This window comes from Hemicordylus capensis, chromosome 2 (assembly GCF_027244095.1).
Source record: "Hemicordylus capensis ecotype Gifberg chromosome 2, rHemCap1.1.pri, whole genome shotgun sequence".
NCBI lineage: Eukaryota > Metazoa > Chordata > Lepidosauria > Squamata > Cordylidae > Hemicordylus > Hemicordylus capensis.
The window spans coordinates 224,648,292-224,674,125 of NC_069658.1; the positions used below are offsets into that span (position 1 = coordinate 224,648,292).

The window sequence follows — 25,834 nt, forward strand, 5'->3', positions numbered from 1 at the left end:
TGGAAAATAATGGGTTTTATTTATAACAGAGTAGAATTATACATTTCAGTATGCAGCCAAACAGATTGTTTTCTCTTTTGTAAACTATGATTGGGCAGGTGACTCTGGGCCAGTCACTTCTCTCTCAGCCTAACCTACCTCACAGGGTTATTATGAGGATAAACATAAGCCATGCACACCGCCCTGGACTCCCCAGAGGAAGAGTGGAATAGAAATGTAAAACTAAATGCAAAATACATAAAACGAATGTTCGTAGGAAGACGAAAACATAAGATGACGCCTGTGAATCAGACCCATCTAATCCAACATCCTGTGTCCTGAGGTGAACAGATAGGTGTTCTCCCTGCTTTTGTCTGTTGGGTTTCCGCAGCGTCTAACATTCAGAAGGTACACTGCCTTTGAACATGGAAGTTCCATTTAGCTGTCATACTATACTCCCCCTCTTTCTCCATGAATTTGTCCAATCCTCTTTTAAGGAGAGCCCTGCTGCATCCAACCCAAGAACCATCTGGTATCCACTCAGAAATCCAACAGGTGCAGCCCCACTTCCTTGCAGGGTGCCTTCCCCCCGACCCACCTGCAGTGCCCCTCTGCCTTTAAAAAGCAGTACAGCAGAGAGAAACCTGACCGATGCAGCCACCCCAAAATCATAAAGTGGCAGGAATGATTTCCCTTTCTCAATTCAATTTCTGCCTGTAGGCTTTATCAGGAGAAAGAAAAAAGGTTAGCAATCCTCCAACTCAAAATGTGAGGGCAGCAAACCTTTGGGTCAAGCAGAGCTCTTCTTCAGAATGACACTTTAAGATATCCCTGTGGGACCATGATGATGACAACGACCACCAAGCTTGCTATTTTGGTCACAAGCTTCTGAGTTAGACAGGTCTTCACCCAGCAATGCTTCCAGAGTGCTGTGTAGTTGGAAAGCCTCAGATTTGGAGGAGAGAAAGGAAGGAAGGAAGGAAGGAAGGAAGGAAGGAAGAAGGAAGGAAAACAAGTTTACAGCTCCACACTGAATGGTGTAACCAGCAAACAAATTAATTCTCCAACAGAGACAATTACAGAATCCTGAGTGTGGGTGGAGTGAAAAAGCATTCTTGTAAAACTTAATTTAGACACCTTTGCTGAAAGGCACTTGCTCTGTGTCTGCCAGAGTGGTGTGTTTGAGGTCGTGTGTTTGCCTGTGTTCAAATTTGGCCCTCAAGCTCCAAGGGAACCTTAAATTTAGATGCTTGTTAATTTTTTGGCATTTGATAAGTTTCAGAAAATGTTTGTATGTGCATATCTATTGGACTAAAATGTGACACACACTCCCAACTTTGAGCTGCAAATAAGAAGATTTGGTAAAAGACATACTTTTTAAAAAAAACTGATATTGAGTTTGTTATAGTAACGAGTTAAAATGTTCATAAATATTAATAAAAATAGATTGGCTCAGATGGCACAATATTAGACCATGATGAACGTGTCCTCTTAGATAAGCTGAATCACTAAGAAGTGACCACCCTGGTTTGCATGTGAATGGGAGACTACATGTGAGCACTGTAAGATATTGGGGCCGCTCTGGGAAGAGCATCTGCCTGCTTGCATGAAGAAGGTTCCAAGTTCCCTCCCTGGCAGCATCTCCAAGATAGGGCTGAGAGAGACTCCTGCCTGGACCTTGGAGAAGCTGCTGCCAGTCTGGGTAGGCAATACTGAGCTAGATGGACCAATGGTCTGACTCTGTATAAGGCAGCGTCCTATGTTCCTAGGTAGACAACGTATGGCTCTGAACTACAATTCCCAGAACCCCCAGCCACAATTTACAGTCATTCCTCGCCAACCGTGGGTTTCCCAATTGCGGTTTTGAGTAGCCACGACCGGGAAATTGTGGCACATCACGCCAACCACAACCCAAGTATCGACGGGTTTTTTTGCAACGTTGAGGGTTTTTTCGTGATTTCCGGGGGTCAGGGGGTGATTTACGGGTATGGAGTTATTTCTGGGAGTTTGGGTTATTTGAGGGGATCAGGGTGATTTTCAGGGGTCAGGGGTGACTTTGGGGGGTCAGGGGGTGATTTCTGGGGGTTCTGGATGATTTTCAGGGGTTTTAAAACTATATTTACCCCCCACCATTGTCACTGTATTTGCAGTCCTTTGGTGACTGCAGTTCCCCTAACGCCCCATTTCTCATTGGTTTTAATGCCTTGCCAACACAAATTCACCAACTGCGAGGTTTTCCCGGAACAGAACCCTCACAGTTGGCAAGGGATGGCCGTATGACAGATGGGGATTATGGGAACTCTAGTCCAGCAACATGTCCAGAGCCACACACTGCCTTCCCCTAGAACACCCTGTACTGATTGGCAGCAGCTCTCCAAGGCTGCAGGCAGCAGTCCCTCCTAGCCCTGCCTGGAGATGCCAGGGGTGAACCTGGGACCTTGGCTGCTCTTCCACTAAGCTACGGTCCCATCCTCTAAGAGGAATATCTTACAGTGCTCCATGTGGTCTCCCATCCAAATGCAAACCAGGGTGGACCCTGCTTAGCAAAGGACACAATTCATGCTCACGGCCACAAGACCAGCTTTCCTCAAACATTCAGCGTGTTGAAGCAAGTAAAGTAGCATCCCCGTCCAACTACGGGACAGGAGTGTGTGGCTGGGTCTGCCATGTGTAATAATATAAACTGTGACATTGCATGAAAGCTAGAATTCCGCTCAATAATTAGTGCCTTTGAACAGAAAAGGGCTAGTGGGGGGAAAAGTATGTCTCACTCTTTTTTGGTGCCATATTTTGTTTACCCTCCTCCTCCATCATATCTATTTGCCCAATTCCCCTTAGAAAGACCTCCACACCAGTGTTCCCACTAGGGTTGCCAACTGTCCTGCATTATGCGGGACGTCCCACATTTCAAGGATGAAACATTGGTCCCTATAGGGACAGCATTTGTCCTGCATTTGGGTGGCAAGGCGAGCAGTGGCAGTGAACAATACTTGCAGAGGGGGGCCTTTTATTCCTTTTGCTATGCAAACTATTCTGAGAACTATTTTGGTTGAAAAGTAGTATAACCTGAATATGTTCTAAATAATAACAATGCTGGCATTATTTCATAGCATATAATTCAATAACATATACGGCATTGATACTCAGGCTCTTGATTACCACTGCATACACCTCCCCGGCCCAGCCCCCCCAAACTTGTGTCTCTCGTTCTGGCAATGAAATGTTGGCAACCCTAGGTCCCACTCCCACCGTATCTTGTGGCAGTAAGTTCCACATACACATTACCCTATCTACCTGAACCGAAGACAACTCTGAACTTGACGACCCCTTAAAAAAAACAGGTTATACCTGTATGTGCTCAAAAGGAGGAGGCCTGAATTTAAGACAAACCTCCCATTTCTAATGTCAAATAATTTTTTGCGGGGTGGAGACTAGTCTTGGGTTCGGGTAAATATGGTAAAAGGAAGCAAAGGCCTTCCTTTTGTCTGTGTTTCGAAAGTCCTGCCCACCAGCATCCTTGCAGACCCCACCTTCCGGTCTGGTGAGAGAAGGCGACAAATCCTGTTTTGCATCGGATGCTTAGCTGCCCTTTCATCTTGGGATTGTTTTTATCCTGTGAAGTGTTCTTTTAAACAGTGTTGTAATATTTTGAATATCATGTGCCAAGGGGGAAAACACAAGTGCATGACTCTCTTGTTTTCCCTTCAGTCCTGAGCCACTGAGGCACAGGTGCAGAAAGACGCGTCATCTTCTCTGTCTTGCTGGATTTACGTGCCGAAAACCCAGCTGCTGCTCCCAGAGCACGTTTACTTGAAAACTGGCCCGGCTTCCTGCCGAGTAAGCCTGTTGAGAACTGGGAGTGTCCCATTTGGCTGGCTGGAGATAACTTCTCTTCTGCACAACTCCGACCCACAGGCAGGGCCCAGAGAGGCTGCAGCTGCCTCCAGTCCTGAAATGCCCCCTCACTTCGGCAGGCTGAGTGCAGAGATAAGGCCTGCGAGAGTTTGGAGGGGCCTGATCTGGCGCAGAGCATTTCTACCCTTTTTAGGTTTATCAGGCCTCCACCTTTGCCGTTCTCCAGACAGGCTGAAGTGCCTTTAGACCTGATTATGTGGCATGGAAGCTGTTTTTAGGGCTGGCCTGTCGCCCTGTTTGTTTGGTTTGGGGTCTGTCCTGACAAGTCGTGGAAAAAGGCCCTCCTTTGGCAGCAGGAAGCAGATAAAAGTAGCCGTGCCGGAAAAGGCTCCCAATTATCCTTGAATACTTCCAGCTATTTATACACCGGGCTATGTATAGAGGGCTAAATTTTCTCTTTCTCCCACGGAAATTGGAGGCTCGAAAACTGACGGCTGAGGCTGAGTGGGCATTGCCACCAACAGGGCCATTAAATGGCAGGAGGACAGACAAAGGGCAGATACAGACACGGGGCCTTGTTTAGGGATAGGCATGCTGGGGTGGGGCGGCTTCCCCTCTGCAGAAAACTGCTGCCTCCAACCCCTCTTACCCCACGCTGAGGGTGGACAACAAGATTGCAATCAAGTCAGGTAGGCGGCTCCTTCCTTGCTCATCCCAGAGATGAGCAAGCTGGCTGAGAGCCCATCCACATCAGGAGGACATCAAAGGAACATCAGAAGCTGCCTAGTACTGAGTCTGACCATTAGTCTATCTAACTCAGTATTGTTTACACTGACCGGTAGTGGCTTCTCCAAGCTTACAGGCAGCAGTCTCTCCCAGCCCTATCCTGGAGATGTTGCCAGGGAGGGAACTTAGAACCATTCCTTAGAGGGAATATCTTACAGTGCTCACACACAGAGGCGCTCTTACCCCTGGACTTTGGGGCTGAAGTCCAGGGCCTCCGCATCCCCTGGGGCCCGCCAAATTGTCTTTAATCTGTCCTGGGTGGTGTGGATTATGCCCTCAATAATCTACATGTTAAAAAATGATGCTTAACTTGCAGCAGGGGTCCTCCAAAGACCTTCAGGTTCAGGCTCCAAAATTACCTAGGTGTGCCTCTGCTCACACATCTCCCATTCAAATGCAAGACAGGGTGGAGCCTGCTTAGCAAAGGGGACCATGCTTGTCATGAGCCAGCGTGGTGTAGTGGCTAGAGTGCTGGACTAGGACCTGAGTTCAAATCCCCATTCAGCCATGAAACTAGCTGGGTGACTCTGGGCCAGTCACCTCTCTCAGCCTAACCTACTTCACAGGGTGGTTGTGAAAGAGAAGCTTAAGTATGTAGTACACCGCTCTGGGCTCCTTGGAGGAAGAGCGGGATATAAATGTATAAATAAATAAGTAAGTAAGTAAGTAAATAAAGCTTGCTACCACAAGACCAGCTCTCCTCCCCAAGTTTGGCAATGCAAGCCTGTGCATTGTACTCAGAAGTAAGTCCCATTCAGATAATGGACAACTGCCTTCTACCAAGTCAGACCATGGGTCCATCTAGCTCAGTGTTGTCTGCTCTGGCAGTGAGCCAGCAGCTTTCCATGGTTTCAGGCAGGAGTCTCTTCCAGCCCTACCTGGAGATGCTGCCAGGGAGTGACGCTGGGACCTTCTGCATGGCAAGCAGGCAGATGCTCTGCCACTGAGCAATGGCCCCATCCCCTAAGCGGAATATCTGACAGCACTCACACGTAGTCATCCATCCAAATGCAAACCAAGGTGGGCCCTACTTAGCAGGGATCTGGCCCAGACAGGTCCAACATCCTGCTTCCCAAAGTGGCCATCAGACCTCTCTTGCTCTTTGTTGCTCCCAGAGACTAGTATTCAGAGATAAAGGTAAAGGTAAAGTGAGCTGTCAAGTCAATTTCGATTCCTGGCGCCCACAGAGCCCTGTGCTTTTCTTTTGGTAGAATACAGGAGGGGTTTACCATTGCCTCCTCCCGTGCAGTGTGAGATGATGCCTTTCAGTACATATAGTATTAGCGGGAATTCGAACCGGCAACCTTCTGCTTGTTAGTCAAGCATTTCCCCACTGCGCCATTAGGTGGCTCTATTCAGAGATAGACTACCACTTAACATAGAGGTTCCTCTTAACTCTCATGGCTAATTGCAGGTGAGTCCTCTCCTCCTCCTCTTCCTCCATCTCCATGAATGTGTCTAATTAACATCTGAACATCTGGGGTCTGGATCAGACCTAGATGGCTTTATCTAGACCAGCATCCTGTTTCCAACAGGGGACAGCTGGCTGCCACAGTGGGTGTCCACCAGCATGAAGGTGACAGCTCATCACTGTTAGTTCTGGCATTGTAATGCAGCAATTAAGTGAAAACGCATGCCATGAAAAGGTTTCCACCCTGCCACTGGTCAAAACTTTCCTAAAGGCACCGGAACAGGCTAGGCTGAGTTTTCGAACCCCAGATCTGAAAGAATCTCTGCTGATTTCAGAATTGTGTCCTGATCAGACACACCTTTGTAGAGACAAATGAGGACACAGAGCACTTGGGTTTCCTGTCCCAGAATAACCTTCCTAATGGACCAGCTCTGCCTCTGTGTCCTTGGGTCACCTTTTACAGGTAGGTGTACACACACACACACACACACACACACACACACACACACACACCCAGGTTGCAGTCTGTCCTGTGCTGTATGTATTTCCCAGAAGTACTGAAAAGAACCTAGGAGTCCTGGCCACCAGGGCTTCTTTTTCCCCTCCCCCAGTCCCACTGGACAATCCAGAACTGGGAATACAAAGCAGTGGAGGGTAATCGCCCTATCTTGGAGATGCCAGGGAGGGAACTTGAGACCTTCTGCATGCAAGCATGCAGATACTCTTCCCAGAGTGGCCCCATCCCCTAAGGGGAAGTTATTACAATGCTCACACATGGAGTCTCCCATTCAAAGGCAAACCAGGGCAGACCCTGCTTAGCAAAGGGGGCAATTCATGCTGGCTACCACAAGACCAGCTCTCTTGAGCCATGGCCCCATATCCTAAGGGGAATACCTTACAGCAGTATGCCCATGTAGTCACCCAGCCAAATGAAAACCAGGGCATACCCTGCTTAGCAAGGGGGCCATTCATGATGTTCACTACTACAAGACCATCTCTCCTCCCCTTTCGACAGTGCTTCTGAACACCTTCTGGTTCGCCCGCTCCTAAGGAGAGGAGAGGAGAGCTGGTCTTGTGGTAGCAAGCATGACTTGTCCCCTTAGCTAAGCAGGGTCTGCCCTGGTAGCATATGAATGGGAGACTTGATGTGTGAGCACTGCAAGATATTCCCCTCAGGGGATGGAGCCGCTCTGGGAAGAGCAGAAGGTTTCAAATTCCCTCCCTGGCTTCTCCAAAATAGGGCTGAGAGAGATTCCTGCCTGCAACCTTGGAGAAGCCGCTGCCAGTCTGTGAAGACAATACTGAGCTAGATAGACCAATGGTCTGACTCAATATATGGCAGCTTCCTATGTTCCTATGAGCCATTCACTTCTATGCAGGTTCCTCTTTCCCAGACTTCTCCTGCTGTTGTCAATTCTGCAGTATCTCTTGCGTCCTGTTTGAGGTCAGGCAAGTGAACCACAACTGCAGCACACAGGAGGTAACCACCACAGAGCCCTTACTGCCCTCTCCTCGCCTCTGACCACTTCCTAACCTCTGCCTCTGCTGAGGGACCGAGACCCTTGCATCGTCCCTCCTGCTTGATATTTGTCTGAGGCCTTGTGATTCAGTGCTGTTTAGGAGGGGATGAATCCTTAACCTTTCTGTCACAGTTGCACTGCTTAGCCATCATTTAATCAGGCAGATGAATTGTTTGGAAATCTCTGAATACAGTAGTCCAAAAAGTTCCCCACCATTAATCAGGCAGCAGATGTCTAAATGCTTTCGAATGCTAGAATTTCCAAAAGCCATGAGCAGCGAAGCACCACCTTGGAAGAGGCATTCCCTTTCCTGCCTTGGAGCTTGTGAGAGGTATAATCCTTGGAGACGTCCTTGACCCCAGCAACAGAGAACAAAGCATTGGTTCACTTACTGTGAAGGCTTCGTCTGGTTGCTGGAGTCAAGGACATCTCCCACATAGAAAAGAATGCCTCTTAAGAAGGCAGTTGCTATGGCCCATATATACATGATCATCATCACACAGTGTCAGGATGGTGGCTGGTGCTTTCTCAGAAGAGGCATTGCCTCTCCTCTCACACACATAGGTGAGAATGCATCTTTAAAGATGGTGCCTGTTTTGACACAGATGTGCACCCCCCTCCAGTATCAGTGGTTGTTTGATGCCATTGTAGAGGCATTCCTACACAGGTGGGAATGACTCTATCACAATACAAAGAAATTCTTGTTACCCCTTCAGAACTTATGTTCTTATGGTGAAAAGACACAAGCCACAAGCTCAGGCATTTATTTAAGAGTAATCCCTGCAGCATATGATGGAACTTACATCTGAGTGAACATACTATCCTTGGTTGGAAGGATGAAAAATTGTTCTGCCTCTTCTTTCTGACACCTTTTACAATATATTAGAAAATGGATAATGCATCTTCTTCCTGTCGTCACTTGGTCCTTTGTACGCACATTTGGATTCTTCGGCCTGTCAAAGGAACTGTCAAAGAAGCTGCCTTCTATGGAGTCAGATGTTTAGTCCATCTAGCTCAGTATTGTCTACATTGACAGCAGCTCTCCCAAGGTTTCAGGCAGGAATGTCTCCCAGACCTACCTGGAGATGTTGCCAGGGAGGAACCCGGGCCCTTCTGAAAGCAAAGCAGATGCTCTTGCACTGAGCTACAGCCCATCCCCATCCCCTAAGAGGAATACCTTACAGCAGACAGTGCTCACATGTTGTCACCATCCAATTGCACACCAGGGCAGACTCTGCTTAGCAAAGGGGACAATAGGGGTGTGCACGAAATGATTTTTTGTGATTCGATTTGTACCCAAATAGAAACACCCCCGTTTCGATTTGTGTCCGAATCTGACCCATCCGAATCAGCCCAGATTCGATTTGGATCCAAATTTATCCGAATCTATTTTGATCGGAAAAATGGGTCTTGGGGTCAAAAGAGTGGGGTGGGGTGGTAGTGCCTAATGGGTGGAGGCTACCACCCCAATTTCCAAAAAAAATGGGCAAAGGGTTGATTTAATTTTTTTTTTAAGTTTATGTGTCTTTAAGATTTTTTTTTTTTTTTTTTTGCTAGTAGCAGTAGCAAATGAGAGTGGATTCATGGTTTCTCATTGAAAATCTCATATGCAACCAGAGAATCTACACTCAGAACACTTCCAAAACAACAGAACCCAATACACCATGGGTTATCAAGCCATGGGGGTGCTTGGCACCCTATGTTCACTATGCCACCACTCTCTCTGGGCCACCCAAGTGGCCATTCTTCACTATGGGGGAAAAGAGTAAACTTCACTTCAAAAATCAAATAATATTGAGCCCTTTGCCCAATCACTCTGAAACCTAGGTGGTAGCAGGCACCCATTGGGGCACAACCACCCAACCCACTCTTCCCCCTCCAAAATAACATCAACATCACACATCTACAACACCTGCAGAGCTTTGCAAAGAACAAGTTTTGGTCACGCACATTCACATCCCCCCCCCCAGAAATGCAATTTATCCACACACAAGAGTGTGAAACAACAACTAACATCACACACAAATTTTTAAATTCAATTGCTGCACCCCCAAAGCCCATGCTCCACTGCTGCAACCCTAGACCCTGTGTTCCCCTGCTGCAACCCCAGACCCTGTGCTCCCCTGCTGCAACCCCAAAGCCCCGCGCTCCCCTGCTGCCACCCCAGACCCCGCACTGCGCTCCCCAACCCAAGACCCTGCGCTCCCCTGCTGGCCGATCTGCAGGCTGGAAGGGCCGGAAATTCAAACAGATGTCAACACTCAAAATGGAGACTGAAGGCGAAAGATTTTTTGTGATTGCAAAATGGAGTTCCAAAACAGCCGAAACAACAAAACGTTTTGTATCCGAAACAGGGACGTTTTGTTTTGGCTATAAAATTTTCTGTTTTAAGCATTGGGTGTTTTGTTTTGGCTACAAAACAGCCGAAACGGCCTGTTTTGTGCACAAAACGTTTTGTATCCGAAACGAAACACACATCCCTAGGGGACAATTTGTGTTCACTATCACAAGACCAGCTCTCTTCCTGTCTTTGGCTGGCCATCCTAGACTCCGTCTTGCACATTTCCCCTTTTACAGCTGGCCTGCATGACACATCAATTAAGACAAAAGCAGTCCCTTGATTCCACAGCCACTTCTGAAGAAATTTCTGCATAAATTTCTCCAAGTCTTTTAGGGAACTGATTTGGAAAAAAAGAATAATTTTTCAGATCAAAACATTAACCCTATGCCCTGCATGTCCCCCCGCTCCCTGTGCAACTTGACTCAAATGGCTATTTTCTAAATGTCAGTACAAAAATGTTGATTTAGCCAGTTAGGGAGTGAGGCTGACATTTTTCTGGTTTCAACTTGGAATCCTGGAAAGGCCACTGTTTTCCTAACGCTGATATTTCAACATTCATACTCTAGACACATTTCCATTTTGTCTTGTTTTGGAAAAATCCATGACATGGATTTTCCTGCCTTTGTCAGACAGAACAGACTTTCTTAAAAACCGCTGGCTCGGAGCTCCTCGTAGTAGGGGAGGAACATGGGGGGAAGGACTTGTTTTCTGCTTTAAATCAGTTCAGGCTTTGAACGAAGACCTCATTAGGAGTCACTCTTTGCAGGTGGGAAAAACAGGAGTGGTGTACTGCCTGCCCTCCCCCATCATCCTGCATCCGACTTGTACTCTCACAAGCTGTCAGGTGAGTACAAGAAGGGAATTGTCACTTGCAGGAGGAGAGGCTGTTCTGGGGCAGGAACACCGAGAACCTTTGCTAGTTGTGAGCTGCCAACGGTCGAAAGCGAAGCTGATAAATAGGCCCAAGAGTGAGGACAGGACGGGCCTGCTGTGTCCTTGGATCCCCTTGCTAATCTGGCTGCAGAAGCAGCACCCAAAGCAGTTGCTTGGGACACACGTCTGCTGCATGGGTTCGTTTGTTTCGTTTCCACCAGAGAATCTCAGCTGAGTGAATGTCTTCGGGGGGCCAAGCCACAGCAGTAGGTGTGAGCTTTCAAGCTATACAGGTGGTGCATGCATGAGTGTGTGCATGAACAGAAGAATGTCCGTAAAGGGAACATAAAGGGATGGGGCCGTAGCCCAGTGCTAGCGCATCTGTTTTGCATGCAGAATGTCCCAGGTTCACTCCCTGGCAGCATCTTCAGGTAGGGCTGAGAAGGACTCCTGCCTGGAACCTTGAGAGCTGCTGCCAGTCAGTGTAGACTATACTGAGCTAGATGGCCCTTTGTTCCTAAGAACATAAGAACAGCCCTGCTGGATCCGGTCCCAGGCCTATGTAGTCAGCATCCTGTTTCCCAAATCCCACAATGCCCCACCAGATGCCTCTGGGAAGTCCACAGGCAAGGGATAAAGGCATGCCCCCTCTCCTGCCATTGCTCCCCTGCAACTGGTATTTGGAAGCATCTCACCGCTGAACCTGGATGTAGCCTACCCTCCATGAATTTGTCTAAGCCCTGCTTAAAGCCATCCAAGCCGATGACCATCACCACATCCAGTGGCAGAGAATTCCACAGGTTAAGTATGTGCTGTGTGCCTGGCAGATCCTGCCCCCAGGCAAGGGCCTGGGTAAAGTAAGCCCCAGCTAGCCCCCAGATTCCCAGAACTGTGGCAATCTCAAGGTGGCTCTATCTGGGCCAGGCGGGCCAGCCTTCTGTGAAAGTGGCTCTCTGCCCATTTCATGGGAGGCATTCATTGTGCGTGCAAAATCTCATCAAGTTTGGGAGGAGTGCCAGAAGAAGGTGGCAGAGGCTTCAAACAGGATGCTTCTCTGGGGAAACGGAAGTGCCATACTTCACGGCCAGGGCCAACCAGATTATGACCCAACATCAGAGCTGCACAGCTTCGGACCACAACTCCCAGCATTCTCAGCCACAGTGGCCAGGAGGAAGGAATGATGGGAGTTGTCATCCTGAAGTTGTACAGCCCCTCTGTCCTAAGGTCTGCCAAGCTTAGTTCAAAAGTCCCACCCGGGGCACGCCACTCGCCCCCACCCCTCGTCATGCTCCTCATGGTTACAGCAGCATCTGTCTGAAGAGGCACACACTGCCTGTAACCATGACAACGGGCCTGGGTCTACACTGGGCCCTGGTCTAATAAAGTTTCAATATAACTTACAGTTATTTCTGCAGAGGTCTATAAACGTGAAATGATAAATAACTGCGTAGCCATAGAAGTATACTGTTGTCTCAGGGGTCTTTCTTCCCCTTCTCCTTTATTTTTCAGTTATGTCAAACTTGAAATGTAGCCATTTGGGGGCATTCAGAGGCCCCTCATGTGAGGCAGGGCTGCACAACATCAGCCCTCCAGCTGTTGTAGGACTACATCACCCCATCATCCCTGACTATTGGCCACTGTAGATGGGGATGATATGGGGGTCATAGTCCAACAGCGGTTGGAGGGCCGAAGTTGTGCAGCCCTGCCCTATGCTGTAGCTTACTTCGCTTGTGCCTAAATCCGGCATGATTGATGGCAAAGGAAAGCCAAGGGCGGAGTGTGTCCTCCTCTGTGCACATCGCCAAGAGCAATTCATGTGGCACGGGCTTAATACAGGGGCAAAGGTGGGATGTTGGTGCTCAGTTCAGCCACTGTGCCTCAGAGCTCACCCCCGGTTGCTTCCTGGGTCTTGGAGTTTGGCCACTGAATGCAAAATCCTGAGAGCAGAAGCCACTTTCTGAGTTCTGTCCCCAGTGCCTGGGAATTTGAAAACAGAAGAGGAGAGAGCTGGTCTTGTGGTAGCAAGCATGACTTGTCCCCTTAGCTAAGCAGGGTCCACCCTGGTTGCATATGAATGGGAGACTAGATGTGTGAGCACTGGAAGATATTCTGCTTAGGGGAGGGAGCCGTTCTGGGAAGAGCAGCATATAGGTTCCAAGTTAGCTCTCGGGCAGCATCTCCAAAATAGGGCTGAGAGAGATGCCTGCTTGCAACCCTGGAGAAGCCACTGCCAGCCTGTGAAGACAATACTGAGCTAGATAGACCAACGGTCTAACTCAGTATACGGCAGCTTCCTATGTTCCTAACAGGGTCCTGGTTTTCCCACCCTTTGGCTTTCTCCCATACTGCAACCTACTTTCACATATTGGGAGGCATGTAAGACAATGGCTCCCAAATGGGACCAAGTCATGTGTTACAGTGCCCCCGCTGCCTCCCATTGGTCAACCATGACTGGACTGAGGAACAAGAAGGACAGGGGCAGATTTAATCCAGGGGTGTCCCCAAATGAAATGAACCCGGCTACTTCATCACATATATCTGGCAGCCTGTACGGAAATCTACACCACTCATTGCCATGGTGCAGTGCTTAGAGTGCTGGACTAGGGAGACCCGAATTCAAGTCCCCATTCAGCCATGAAACTAGCTGGGTGACTCTGGGCCAGTCACTTCTCTCTCAGCTTAACCTACTTCACAGGGTTGTTGTGAAAGAGAAACTTAAGTATTTAGTACACCGCTCTGGGCTCCTTGGAGGAAGAGTGGGATATAAATGTAATAATAATAATAATAATAATAATAATAATAATAATAATAATGATGATGATGATGATGGTTCGCACACGAACAAGAGGACAGATCTCTGCCCCAAAGCGTTTACAGTCTAAAATGCAATACAGCAGAGTTGCCAGAGGAACAGAAGAAGTTGCTTTATACTGAGTAAGAGCATTGCTCAATACTGTCAACACTGACTAGCTGCGGTTCTCCAAGGTTTAAGGCAGGAGTCTGTCTCTCCCAGCTCTACTTGGAGATGCTTCCAGGGACTGAATCTGGGATGTTCTGCAGGCAAAGCAGATTATTTTATTATTATTATTATTTATTTATTTGATTTTTATATTCTTCCACTGAGCTATGACCCTGACCCCTAAGGGGACTATCTTAAAGTGCTCATGTGTAGTCTCCCATCCAAATTCAAACCATGGCAGTCCCTTCTTAGCAAAGGGGACAAGCCATGCTCATACCACAAGACCAGCTCTCCTCTCCAAAAGAAGATAACAGGTGGGAGAGATACATACAGGTGGGGGCAAGAATCTGTGCTGGTTTCAAATTCGGTTGCAAACACTTAAACCAAGCTGCCACATGTGTGATATTGCTGTGGGTTCATAACCTGCGGCTGTCAACATGACATTGTCTTGATTGCACAGAGGAAGATGCATAGGAAGCTGCTTATGCTTTACTCCACAGACATGCTGATGCAGAAGGGCCTAGTGTGGAGTCTATTGGTTAGAGCAAGGGAGAGCAACATCAACGGCCATTGTGGAAGGACTGTAGCTCAGATCATCTGCTTTGCGTGTAGAAGGTTCCAGGTTAAGTCTCTGCTGGCAGCATCTCCAGGTAGGGCTGGGAAAGACCTCTGGCGGAAACCATGGAGAGCTGCTGCCAGTCAGAGTAAACAATATTGAACTGAACGGACCAAGGGTTTGACTCAGTAGAAAGCAGCTTCCTGTATTCTTTTAGGGAGGGACCACAGCCCGTGGCCCCTCCCTAAAAGGGAGGCACCTCCAGGTAGGGCTGGGGAGGACTCCTGCCTGAAACCTTGGAGAAGTTCTGCCAATCAGCATAGGCGGTACTGACTTAGATGGGCCAAGGGGCCTGACTCAGGAGGAGACAGCTTCCTAGATAACCTGCCGTCTTCTCTGAGGAGCAGGCTGCCACCCTCCAAGGTCTCTGGCAGAGGACAGCCTTTCCCAGCCATGCAGGAGGCATCTCCATCATCTCGGTCCATCTCGGCCAGCACTCTCCATGCAGCCTGGCCCGCAGCCGCTCTCCCTCTCTCTGTCCTTTCCGCAGCTGTGTAGCAGGCCCAGATCCAGAAGGTGCCACTTCCCCGCCGCTGCCCCCCCCGGTCCCTGCCTCTAGGAACAGAGGAAGCCGCCTTCTACCGGTCAGACCCTTGGCCCACCCAGCTCAGAACCGGCCTACGCAGATGGGCAGCGGCTTCTCCAAGGTTGCAGGCAGGAGCCTCTTTCAGTCTCTGCCCGATCTTGGCGACGCCATCTTCTGAAGGCCAGGAGCCCTTCCTGTTGTGATGCAGCGGCCTAAGCGCACTGCCCATTAAAGAGCCAGCTGTTTCGGTGGTGAGGAGCACTCTGGGAGCCAGGATTCTTGGGTCCCTCTTCTCAGGGCCTCATGGCCTGGCCACGTGCAGGTCCCTTTGCCTCAGGCTTCCTCCGCCTTCCAGGAAGTTGTCCTAATTAAAACGGAGCGTCTTCTTGTTGTTTTCGGAGCTGAAGGTGCTGACTGGGAAGGTGGAGTGTGTAATTAGCTCAGCGCGCACGCGCACACACGCACACAGACACACACACACATAGGGCCTGCATGCACCTTCCTTGCTGCTGCCGGCTTCCTCCCACAAAGGCTGCTGCTTGGAGCCCTGCCTGGAGACCGGCATCAAAGCCAAGGTTGCTGGGAAGCGGAAGCAGGATGGACACCTGCCAGGGCCCCCTCCTGTGAGTGCTGGGATGGGCAGAAGCAGAGACTGCAGGCCCATGACCGTGGAGTGGTAGATGCTCAAAAGCACACGCTGCTGGGTGTCTGTGCAATGGGAGTGGGCCCCAAAGGGTGGGGGGCTGAGAAGGGAGGGAATGGCCCACCATCAGGGGACTCATGGCCCAGCTGAAGTTAGAGGAAGCTGCCGCCTATGGAGAGTCAGGCCTTTAGTCCCTCTAGCTCAGGATTGTCTGCACTGACTGGCAGCAGCTCTCCAGAGTCCCAGGTCTTTCCCAACTTGGACTGTACGTGGGGGCCCTTCTACATGCAAAGCAGAGAGTCTGCCACTTAGCTATGGCTCTATCCCCTAAGGGGAATATTTTGCAGCAGAGAGCGCTCACAGGTAGTCACCCCTCCAAATGCAAACCAGGGCAGACCCTGCTTAGCAAAGGAGACAATTCATGCTCACTGCCACTAGATCAGCTCTCTTCCCTTTTGCCTGCAGCACTCCAATCACTGAGCTACAGCCCTTCCCCAATTTCCAGTGTTTTGTTTGCTGGAATGGTTCCAAAGAAGGCTCAAACAGGAGGATGTTCCTGTCTTGTCAGAAGGACTTATCAGCACCTTTGAGTCATGAGCGCTAGATGAAGCCTCCAGATGCAGAGCCAGTCTATCTCTGGATATTCAGGGGAAACAATGGGCAGCGCCTTTGAGTGGCAGGTGCCATCTGAGAAGAGGTGGCCCCTCTTAATTCTCACACACCTCTGCTGGCACATCTGTGCATCAAGGTGCATCACCTACAGGTGGGTCATGTTATCCTAATAGAGGCAGGCCCCCTTTCTTTCTCACACATGCAAATTTGACCTGCTTCTTATTCATCAACTTAAAAGTCATACGATTAATATCAACTAAGATTTGATATTAAGTCACTAAAACCAACACTGCCCACCCTGTTTGTTCTTATCTTTGTCCTTATTCTCATTTATTGTTTTTGTGTCTGTACTGCAAGCAGCATGTGCCAGAATAGCAGGATAGAAATATTTGAAATAAACAAATTTATTGAGTGGCTCATAGCCTAACTGATAAAACTACCAGTATTTCCCCACCTCCCACTCTGCTCAGAACTCAGAATGGAATTTTTTTTAGAGACTTTAAAAAGATGGATTAAAATCGAAGGGAGGGGTCTGAAATGTTCCTGAGGGGGAAATGGATTGATTTGCTTGCTTGCTTCTTTAGGAAAGAAAACAAAAGTTTGCTGTCTCCCCTGGTCTAAGCCTTGTCTTCTCAAGAGCTGCTTCCAGACGGAGGCTCCTTCCGGAATGTGGCCCCTCCCACAAGCTGTGTGACTCGCTTGGAGGGGCCCTGGACCTCTCTGCCTCCCTTGTGGCCAGAGTGCAGGGGCAGCCCATCCACTAAGTGGGCCTAGGCGGTTGCCTAGGGCACCCATTCTTGAGGGGGGATGGTTGTGGGTGGGCGCTGTCGCCTTGGCCTTGCATTGCCACCCTCTGCATGTCAGCTGGGGCGGGGGGGGAGCGGTGAGGAAGAAGAATATACCTTGTACAATGCGTAAAGCTGCCGCTGCCACCCTATACCACTGCCCAGCTTTACTTGGCATCTATGCCCTGCTCCCCCACCACTCACCTGGCTGTGGCACATGAGCATCAGCCAGGTGAGGGGCCACCTCTGCCTGAGTGGGGACCTAACCCCCCCTTTTAAAGCACCTTTGGACAAGGCCAAGAGTTTCTGAAGCGATGCTCACCAGAGCTCAGAATCAAGTGGAAATGATTTTTTCCCCATGGAAATCCCCTGGTAAGATTGTGTTCCTGCTCCACAACTGCACTGGGGCATTGGATGGCAGGCTCAGCAACCTGTAAGCCTTGTTTTGTTTGTAAAATAGCAAAGCAAGCTTCTAGTCCTCAGGCTGTGACAAGAGGAGTGAAAGTATGGGAACGGAAGCCAGGCCGGATGTCCTGCATAGCTCTCCGCCTGCACCAGGCTGAAATTAGAGGCATTAATTATGCAGGTGTCCTTGTGCTAGACAACTGCAGAATTCAGCTTTCTTAGTCCAGCCTAGGGGTATGCATGAACCAGTCCGTGATGAACTGGGCCAGTTCGATGGTTCGTTCGCGAACCAAGACAGCCTCCAGGAGAGGCTGTTCGGTCTGTGATCAAACCGGACCGAGCCCAGTCCGTTATGGACTGGTTCGACTCAGTTTGACGGCCCAAGGGCCTGTGCGGTGAGGATTCCCATTTACAAGCAAAGGGGAATCCTGCTTTTAAAAGGCTTCTAAGGGCGGCCGGGGGTGGGGGTGCTGCCAAGAAGGTCACTTTAAAAGCAGCTGCTTACCGATCCTCCAGCTGTGGCAGTGGCACAGTTCCGGTCTCCACAGATGTGCAGAGGCTGGAACCACCCTGCCACTGCAGTATCGGTAGGCACCTACATTCCCCTTGGCTCGTAAAGGGGAATCCTCACTAGATTCCCCTTTACAAGCATGACCCCTCGGACTGTCAAACCAGGTTGAACCTGTCGGAGCTAGCTGACTGGACCAGCTTGTCGGTTCGACTGAACTGGTTCACAGACGAGTGGGGTGATTCTAATTCCGTGCAAATTCGAACCGAACTGCAAAATTCAGTTCATGCACACAGCCTCAGTGATTAATTGTTATTATTTTAAACATTCTGTTATTTCTTTTAAGTTGAGGCTAATGAGATCCCAGTTTCTCTGAGCAAAAAAGCATCCCTGGGCTGTTTTTTTTTAAATCTGTGTCATTTCTAGCAGTGCTTCTTCCTAAAATCTCAGGGCAGGGTGCATTTCCCCATGGGAAATACTAACAACAGCCAAGTGAGGCAGCTTAGGCCAAAAGATGGGGGATGGGTACAACAAGGTATACTGCTCTGGGCTCCTTGGCAGAAGAGCAGGATATCAGTGTAGCAGATAAATTAATCACCTGTTACCTCTCACTTCCATCTCCCCCTCCCCCGCCCGGTTCCTCAAGTGAAGACTGTAACTTCCTTGGGACAGTGAGCTGTCCTCTTGTTTACTATGTGTAAATGCAATGCACCATTTCTTAACATATGTATTATGAATAATAACAAAAAGTTAACATATCAGCTCCCAGTCAGGTTGGAAGAGGGTTTGGACAGAGTGTTAATCATCCCCACCCACACCCCCAAAAAGGCTAGAGCTGTGGTGGTACCAGGAAAAAAAAAAACTGGGCTGGGCACAGAAGAGACAGTGCATTTATGGGTAGGCAAACTGTGTCATAAGAACATAAGAGCAGCCCTGCCGGATCAGGCCCAAGAAAGCCCATCCAGTCCTGCATCCTGCTTCACACAGTGGCCCACCAGATGCCCCTGAGAAGTCCACAGGCAAGAGGTGAGGGCAGGCCCTCTCTCCTGCTGTTGCTCTCCTGCAACTGGTATTTAGAGGCATCCTGCCTCTGAGGCAGGAGGGGGCCTATAGCCATCATACTACCGGTAGTAGCCTTTGAGAGGCCTGTCCTCCATGAATCCGTCCAAGCTCCTTTTAAAGCCATCCAAGCTAGTGAACCATCACCACATCCCGTAGCAGAGAATTCCATAGATTAATTCTCTGTCGTCGTGTGAAAAAGCATATGTCCCCCATATTAGATTTCTGAAACAAAAACTGGGAGTGAGGATGGAGGGGCAAGCCACTTTTGGAGGGTGCTAGCCTGCCCATGCCACCCCTCTGAAACCGCCCTTGGGCTAGAGGGGTTCAACTTCCTTAAGGATCCGAAGGCCTGAAGAAGGCCTCAGATCACCTGCTTGCTCCAACAAAACAACAGCTCATTTCCTTGCAAGCTTCCAGAATACCTTCTGCAGCAAATTACCTATTACCATGGCAAGGGTGGGGCCCAAGCAGCCAGACTTTCATCTGAAGACTTCTAGGTTATTGCACCAGCAGCTCTTCTCCTTGGTAAACTGGATTCAGGCAATCACAAACAAGTTGTCCTGCAAGAAGTTGGTCGAGAGGACAGGAATAACTCAAGTGTGTAGGTCAGAAGGGAAGCACTCCCTCTGGAATGCAAGATCTTGGGGCAGGGCAGGCACACAGGCATATAGGTCAGTGTAGGAGGCATCCAAACTGCTGAAGCATACTGTAAAAGTTTATCAACAACTGCCTTCAGGAACCAAAGCCATGTTTTGCAAGAGCTGAGCTGCTTCATCAAACCAGAGAGCTTTGCAAGAGATCAGCTGCACTGCAAGTTAATTTGGCAGCCCTAAAGCATTGCAATGTTTCTGGCTACAACACCATTAAAATTAAAACTTCACACATACATACTTCCTATGTATGTGAGCGGTCCGTCTCCAGTTACCACTGGTACGTCTGGTGGTGACTCGAAACCGGGCCTTTTCTGTAGCTGCTACTGGTCTATGGAATGCACTCCCAGCAGATATCCGCAGTTTAGACTCGCTGACGGCCTTTAAGAGAGCCCTAAAAACTTATTTGTTTGGACTGGCCTTCCAAGGCTTGTAAAATGTTGATGCTTTTTAAAGTATTTTAATTGGTTTTAAATGGTTTAATTGTTTTTTAATTGTTTTTAGCACTGTGTTTTGAATTGTGTGTTTTTATGTCTTTTTAAAAGTTGTTGTACACCGCCCAGAGCCTCTGGATGGGGCAGTTTATAAATGTCATAAATAATAATAAATAACAATAATACTGAGCCTAAACCATGTTTTGCAAAAGCTGAGCTGCTCCATTGAACCAGAGAGCTTTGTAAAAGATCAGCTGTATTGAAAGTGGATATATCAACACAACAGTGTTGCAAAGCGTTCAGCTGTAACACAGGTAAGATAAGACCTTCACACATACATGCAATTCCATCTCCTCTGGTTTAACTAGGAGGAGTCAGTTGGCACATAGGGAATGCTCTCCAACTTCCATCTGTCTACAAGTTTACAATGTGGAGATAAAAAGGCATTTAGTGCTTGGGAGGTTCAATAATTTTTAGAATGTGTTAGCAAACATAAATATTCCAGAGAAACCTGGATTCTTTATCGGTTAAGGAAATGGCACGTTGTGTGTATATGTTTTTGGTCTCACCTTGGATACCCATGCTTAAGGCCAGGATAAGGTTGAAACTGTCTGGAAGGGAAATTCTCAACACCATGATAATTTGGAGGGAAGCCCTCTAATTTGTGCAGCACCCATTGTGGCCCCTTTCACTATCTGTGCCATCTTTGCTGGTACCGCTAAGTCAGTGGTCCTTGCTATTTTTCAGGTGGGGGCCACTTTGGCAAAAAAGCTTCCAGCGTGAGAGCCATTTCCCACTGTGCTGACCTCCACACAGTCCTGTACATTTCTCAATGCTGTCTCTTTAAGAGAGGTGGAGACCTCTCTTAAGAGAGCTAGGAGGAAAACCCTCCTGGGAAGGGCTACAAGTCCCAGCACTCTGTACACGGCTTCCAAGATGGTGCAGGGGCTCAAGTCAGCTCCGTTGCCTTCCAAGGAGCCCCACCAGTACTGCACAATGGGAAAGGTCACCTCCACATGCTGCCAGCAGGACTGTGCAGAGTATTCCGCTTTGGCCCAAGCTTCACACTTAGGGCTGATGGGGGCTGCCATTGGCCCCCAGGGCTTGCCATGAAGCCCACCTCACTAAGTGGTCATTGCGTAGTGGAACCTTCAGTAAGAGGCAGCAGCCCATCTATCTCTCAACAAGATTAATCGCTTCACGTTGAAGTGCATTAGAAGTAGCTGAGCAGCACTAAAGTGCATTGAGGAGCATGGTGTCACCATCCCTCTTATCTGTTGCAGAGGAGGAACATGTTCCTTCACATCCAAGAACAGCAGCCGACAGGAACACAGGAAGCTGCTGCCCACTGAGTCAGACCACTGGCCCACTCTGCTTGGCAGCTGCTCTCCAAGATCCCAGGCAGGAGTCCTTCCCAGTCCTATCTGGAGATGCTGCTTGGGACTGAACCTGGGACCTTCTGCATGCCAAGCAGGGGCTTTGCTGCCACTGAGTTACAGTCCCATCCCCCAAGGCAGAGACTCTCAGAGTTCAGTCCTCAGATGTTGCTGGACAACAACTCCCATCATTCCCAGCCAAAGGCCACTGTAGTGGGGAGTGATGGGGTTGTAGTCCAGCACCATCTGGGAACCCAAGTTCAATAACTCCTGCCATAAGGAGTAGTAGTAGTAGTAGTAGTAGTAATAATAATAATAATAATAATAATAATAATAATAATTCAATTTCTATACCGCCCTTCCAAAAATGGCTCAGGGTGGTTTACAAAGAGAAATAACAAATAAGATGGCTCCCTGTCCCCAAAGGGCTCACATTCTAAAAATAAACATAAGACACACACCAGCAACAGTCCCTGGAAGTACTGTGCTGGGGGTGGATAGGGCCAGTTACTCTCTCCCCGCTAAATAAAGAGAATCACCATGGTAAAAGGTGCCTCTTTGCCCAGTTAGCAGGGTTAGGGTTGTAATCCAGCACCATCTGGGAACCCAAGTTCGATAACTTCTGCCATAAGGAGTACCTCCTTAGGAACAGAGGAAGATGCCTTATACCAAGTCAGACCATTGGTCCATCTAGCTTAGGACTGTCTACGCTGACTGGCAGCATTCTCCAAGATTTCAAGCAGGAGGTCTTCCCAGCCCCACCTAGAAGGACCTTCTGCATGCAAAGCAGGTGCTCTGTCACTTAGCTGGGACCCCATCCCCCCCCCGCGGAAATAGCTTGTGGTGCTCACATGTAGTCACCCATAGTCACCCATCCAAATGCAAACCAGGGCAAACCCTGCTTAGCAAAGGAGACCATTCATGCTTGCTACCGCAAGGCCAGCTCTCCACCCCAGTGTTACCCCTCAAAAACAACACAGACAACTCTCAGAGTGGGCCTGCTTAATCCTGCCTGGCCCTGGGTAGCCCACAAGCAGGGCTTTGATGTCAGGAACTGGGCTGGCCTTAGAGGGTGGAGGCTGGGAGGGATTTCCCCCCCACCCCCAGCTTGTTTAGGCCATCTGGAAAGCATTTGCGTAGGGCACCTGATTTGCCCAGCTTTCCTGTGCAAACATTCCCTTGTTTTCTCTCCCCTTGCACTCTGAACACCTTCTGCAGGGGAAAACCCCAGCCTGTTTCCTTTCCGAGTGTATTCAGCAAAAACAGGACTGGAGCCCAGCCGAGATGGGCCGCTGACTGAACCCAGAGTGGGGGGGGTGGTAGATTTGGAAGGGAGTTTAGCCAAACTGACACCGGAGTGCCAGTGTAAAGAACCCTCTGCAAAACCTGCAGCTGCAGCTGCTCTGACCTGTTTAGTCTGCAAAGATTTGGACCGCAGCAGGCTTATCTGAGGGAAGCAATTATGTCTTGGGCTGCCAGGGCCGGATTAAGCCAGTGCAGGGCCTGTAGCATATGTTATAAAGGGGCCCTACATTTTTTTAAAAATGCACATAAATATTAAAACATACATTATTTACTTGCACAGTAAAGTAATTCAGTTTTTTCATTTGCTATATTTTGGAGTTTGGGAGACCAAGCCACAAACTCACACTTACGACAACAACAGTGAACGTTTATATACCGTTTTCCAATCAAAATTCTCAAAGTGGTTTACATAGAAAAATAAAGAGTAGATAGATTTTTCTCTGACTCCAAAGGGCTCACACTCTAAAAAGAAAAATGTGATAGGCACCAGCAACAGCCACTGGACAAATGCTGTGCTGGGCCTTCTCTTAAAAGGCACATTTAGCAGAAAAGGGATATTTTATCTAACATGGACCAAATAAAACAGGTAAAGTTTTAACTTTAATTCCCAGTTGGAAGCCGGGCTTGCAGGGCCCTTGAAAACGCGGGGCCCGTAGCAAATGCTACATTTGCTACTACGTTAATATGCTTTAGGGTTGCCAGCTGGCCAGGAAAACCCCCACCCAGCCTGCTCCTCTGCATTTAACTGCAGAACCTCCTGGTGCAAACTTCTCCCACCTCAGTATAAGCTGTCTTATTTGGAGTCAGATCATTGGTCCATGATCTCAGCACTCTCTAGTCCAGGGATTCTCAACATTGGGTCCCCAGATGTTATTAGACTTCAGCTCCCATAATCCCCAACCAAAGGCCATTGGGGCCGGGGATTATGGGAGTTGAAGTCCAATAACATCTGGGGACCCAACGTTGAGAATCCCTGCTCTAGTCTACACCAGGGATGCTCAATTCTGGCCTTCCTGCAGATGCTGGCCTACAACTCCCATAATCCCTGGCTACTGGCCACTGTGGCTGGGGATTATGGGAGTTGTGGTCCAAAACCACTCACTCCAAGGTTTCAGTCTTGTCCAGTCCCACCCGAAGATGCTGTGGGGGCAGGGGTTTAGCTATAATTGAGCGGATGGGTTCAAAGAACCCGGGAGCCCCCAGCTCCTGAGGGCCCCCCAGCTCCACCCTGCCTATTTACTTCATTATCTCCCTCACTCAGAGGGGCCCGCCAGGGAGGGGGGCAAACACGGCCCCCTCTGCCTCTGCTATGCCCCTGTGTTGGGGAGTGAACATAGCACCGGCTTCTGCGTGCAAAGCAGGGGCGCTAGTACCATGCAACCATGGTTGATCCCTCTCTCAAAGAATATAGAAAGCTGCCTTCTACTGAGTCAGAGCCTTGGCCCACTTAGCTCAGTATTGTTTAGTCCATGGCTGCACAACTTCGGCTCTCCAGCTGTTGCAGTACTGCAACTCCCATCACCCCTGGTTATTGGCCACTGTGGCTGTGGATGGTGCGAATCATAGCCGGACAGCTGGAGGGCCGAAGTTGTGCAGCTCTGGTTTACTGGAGAAGCTGCTGCCAGTCTGTGAAGACAATACTGAGCTGGATAGACCAATGGCCTGACTCAGTATATGGCAGCTTCCTATGTTCCTATGGCTGGCAGTAGTTTCTCCAAGATTTCAGGCTGGAGTGTCTACTTGGAGATGCCCAGGGAGTGAGCCAGGGACCTTCAGCCTGCAAGCATGCAGGTGCTCTACCCCTGAGCTTACAGTCCGGTGGGGTAGGCAACCTTGGATCTGCTGCGGTTGTTGAACTACAACTCCCATCATCCCCAGCCACGCTGTGCCTGGGGTGATGGGAGTTGTAGTTCAACAACGGCTGCAGAGTCGCCGTTTCCTATCCCTCCCTGCCCGAAGCAGAAGAAGCAGAAGAAGAAGCAGGCGGCGCTCACCTGTCGTCTCCCATCCCAATACAAGCCCAGGCAAACCCTGCTTAGCAGATGGGACCATTGGGGCTGGCTCCCGCAAGACCCGGTCTCCTCCCCCGCCGCCGCGGCTCCTTTAACAGTCGCGGCGTCACCATGTTTTGTTTGTGGTTCTTCCGGGCATCTGCAAAGCGGTTGGAACGTCCCGGGCTGGGGCGGCCCCCTCCGCCGTGGGCTCCGTGACGGAGCAGCGACCTCCGGCCCCGAGGCGCTCCACTGGCGGGGGTGGCGTCGCGGCACCCTGAGCTGCGTGGGTTTTCCACTCGTACAGGCATCCCCAGAAAGAGCAGGGCCGGCTGCGGTTAGGCGAGGTGGGCGGGGGGCCTCCGTTGCGCAGAGCCGAGGGGGTGATGATGATGGGTGAAGCCATGGGTCGGTGTCTTTCCCCGTTCCCCGCCCACCCTCAGGAGATCCAGTGACATTTGGGGAGCTGGAAATGTCAGCCCTCTCCAGTCAGTGGAGCGAAAACAGCCCCACAGCACACGCACACTCGGGGTGGGGGGCACTCAAAGGTGCACACGGAGGGATGACCCCCCCCTTAGACTTTTTACTAGACTCATATAATCTCTCGTCGTTGTTTCTTTTTAAACTTTGTTTTTCATTTGTGTTGTCTTACTGTAAACCACCCAGAGATTTAAGTTTTGGGCAAAATACAAATATGCCAAATATTTTGTGTGTGCATGCTGAACCAGCCAGAATTGGGAACCTACCCACCCACCCCCACCCGCCCACACACACACCAAAGGAAAAGTTTAGAACATTCAAAGGAAGCAAAGGTGACCAACCCTGTTGTGTTTGCTTCACTCTCATTCTCTGCCTGGAAGTCAATAATATGCAAAAGATGGACTAATTTGCTTGGGGGGGGCATTAATTCCTAGGATTTGCATAACTTAATCTCCTGCTGTTGCTCTGAAGGACAGAACAAACGTTTTTACACAACACCAATGGAATTCTTCCCAGACTAGTTTAAATCTTGGCACAGCTCTCAAGGGCTTTGAGAGTTCCCCTGCTGATGTACACACACTTCCAAGCCAGCCCTTAAAAACAGTGGCACTTTTACCCCTGGAATTTGGGGCTGAAGTCCTAGGCCTCCACTCCCCCGGAGCCCCCCAAATCCTTCTGTCCTGGCTGATGTCAGGTGACCGGGCAGCCAAATTATGG

At 49.4% G+C, this 25,834-nt stretch overlaps 1 long non-coding RNA gene across 1 annotated transcript; it reads right to left on the reverse strand.

Annotated features, from left to right (window-relative positions):
- LOC128342273 (uncharacterized) lies at positions 1 to 24,946 on the reverse strand. The gene is made up of 3 exons (XR_008314882.1): positions 24,641 to 24,946; positions 19,321 to 19,441; positions 1 to 925 (listed from the first exon to the last, which is right to left on the reverse strand). It is a non-coding gene; the product is annotated as an uncharacterized LOC128342273 (long non-coding RNA).
- Positions 24,947 to 25,834: the final 888 nt, after the last annotated feature.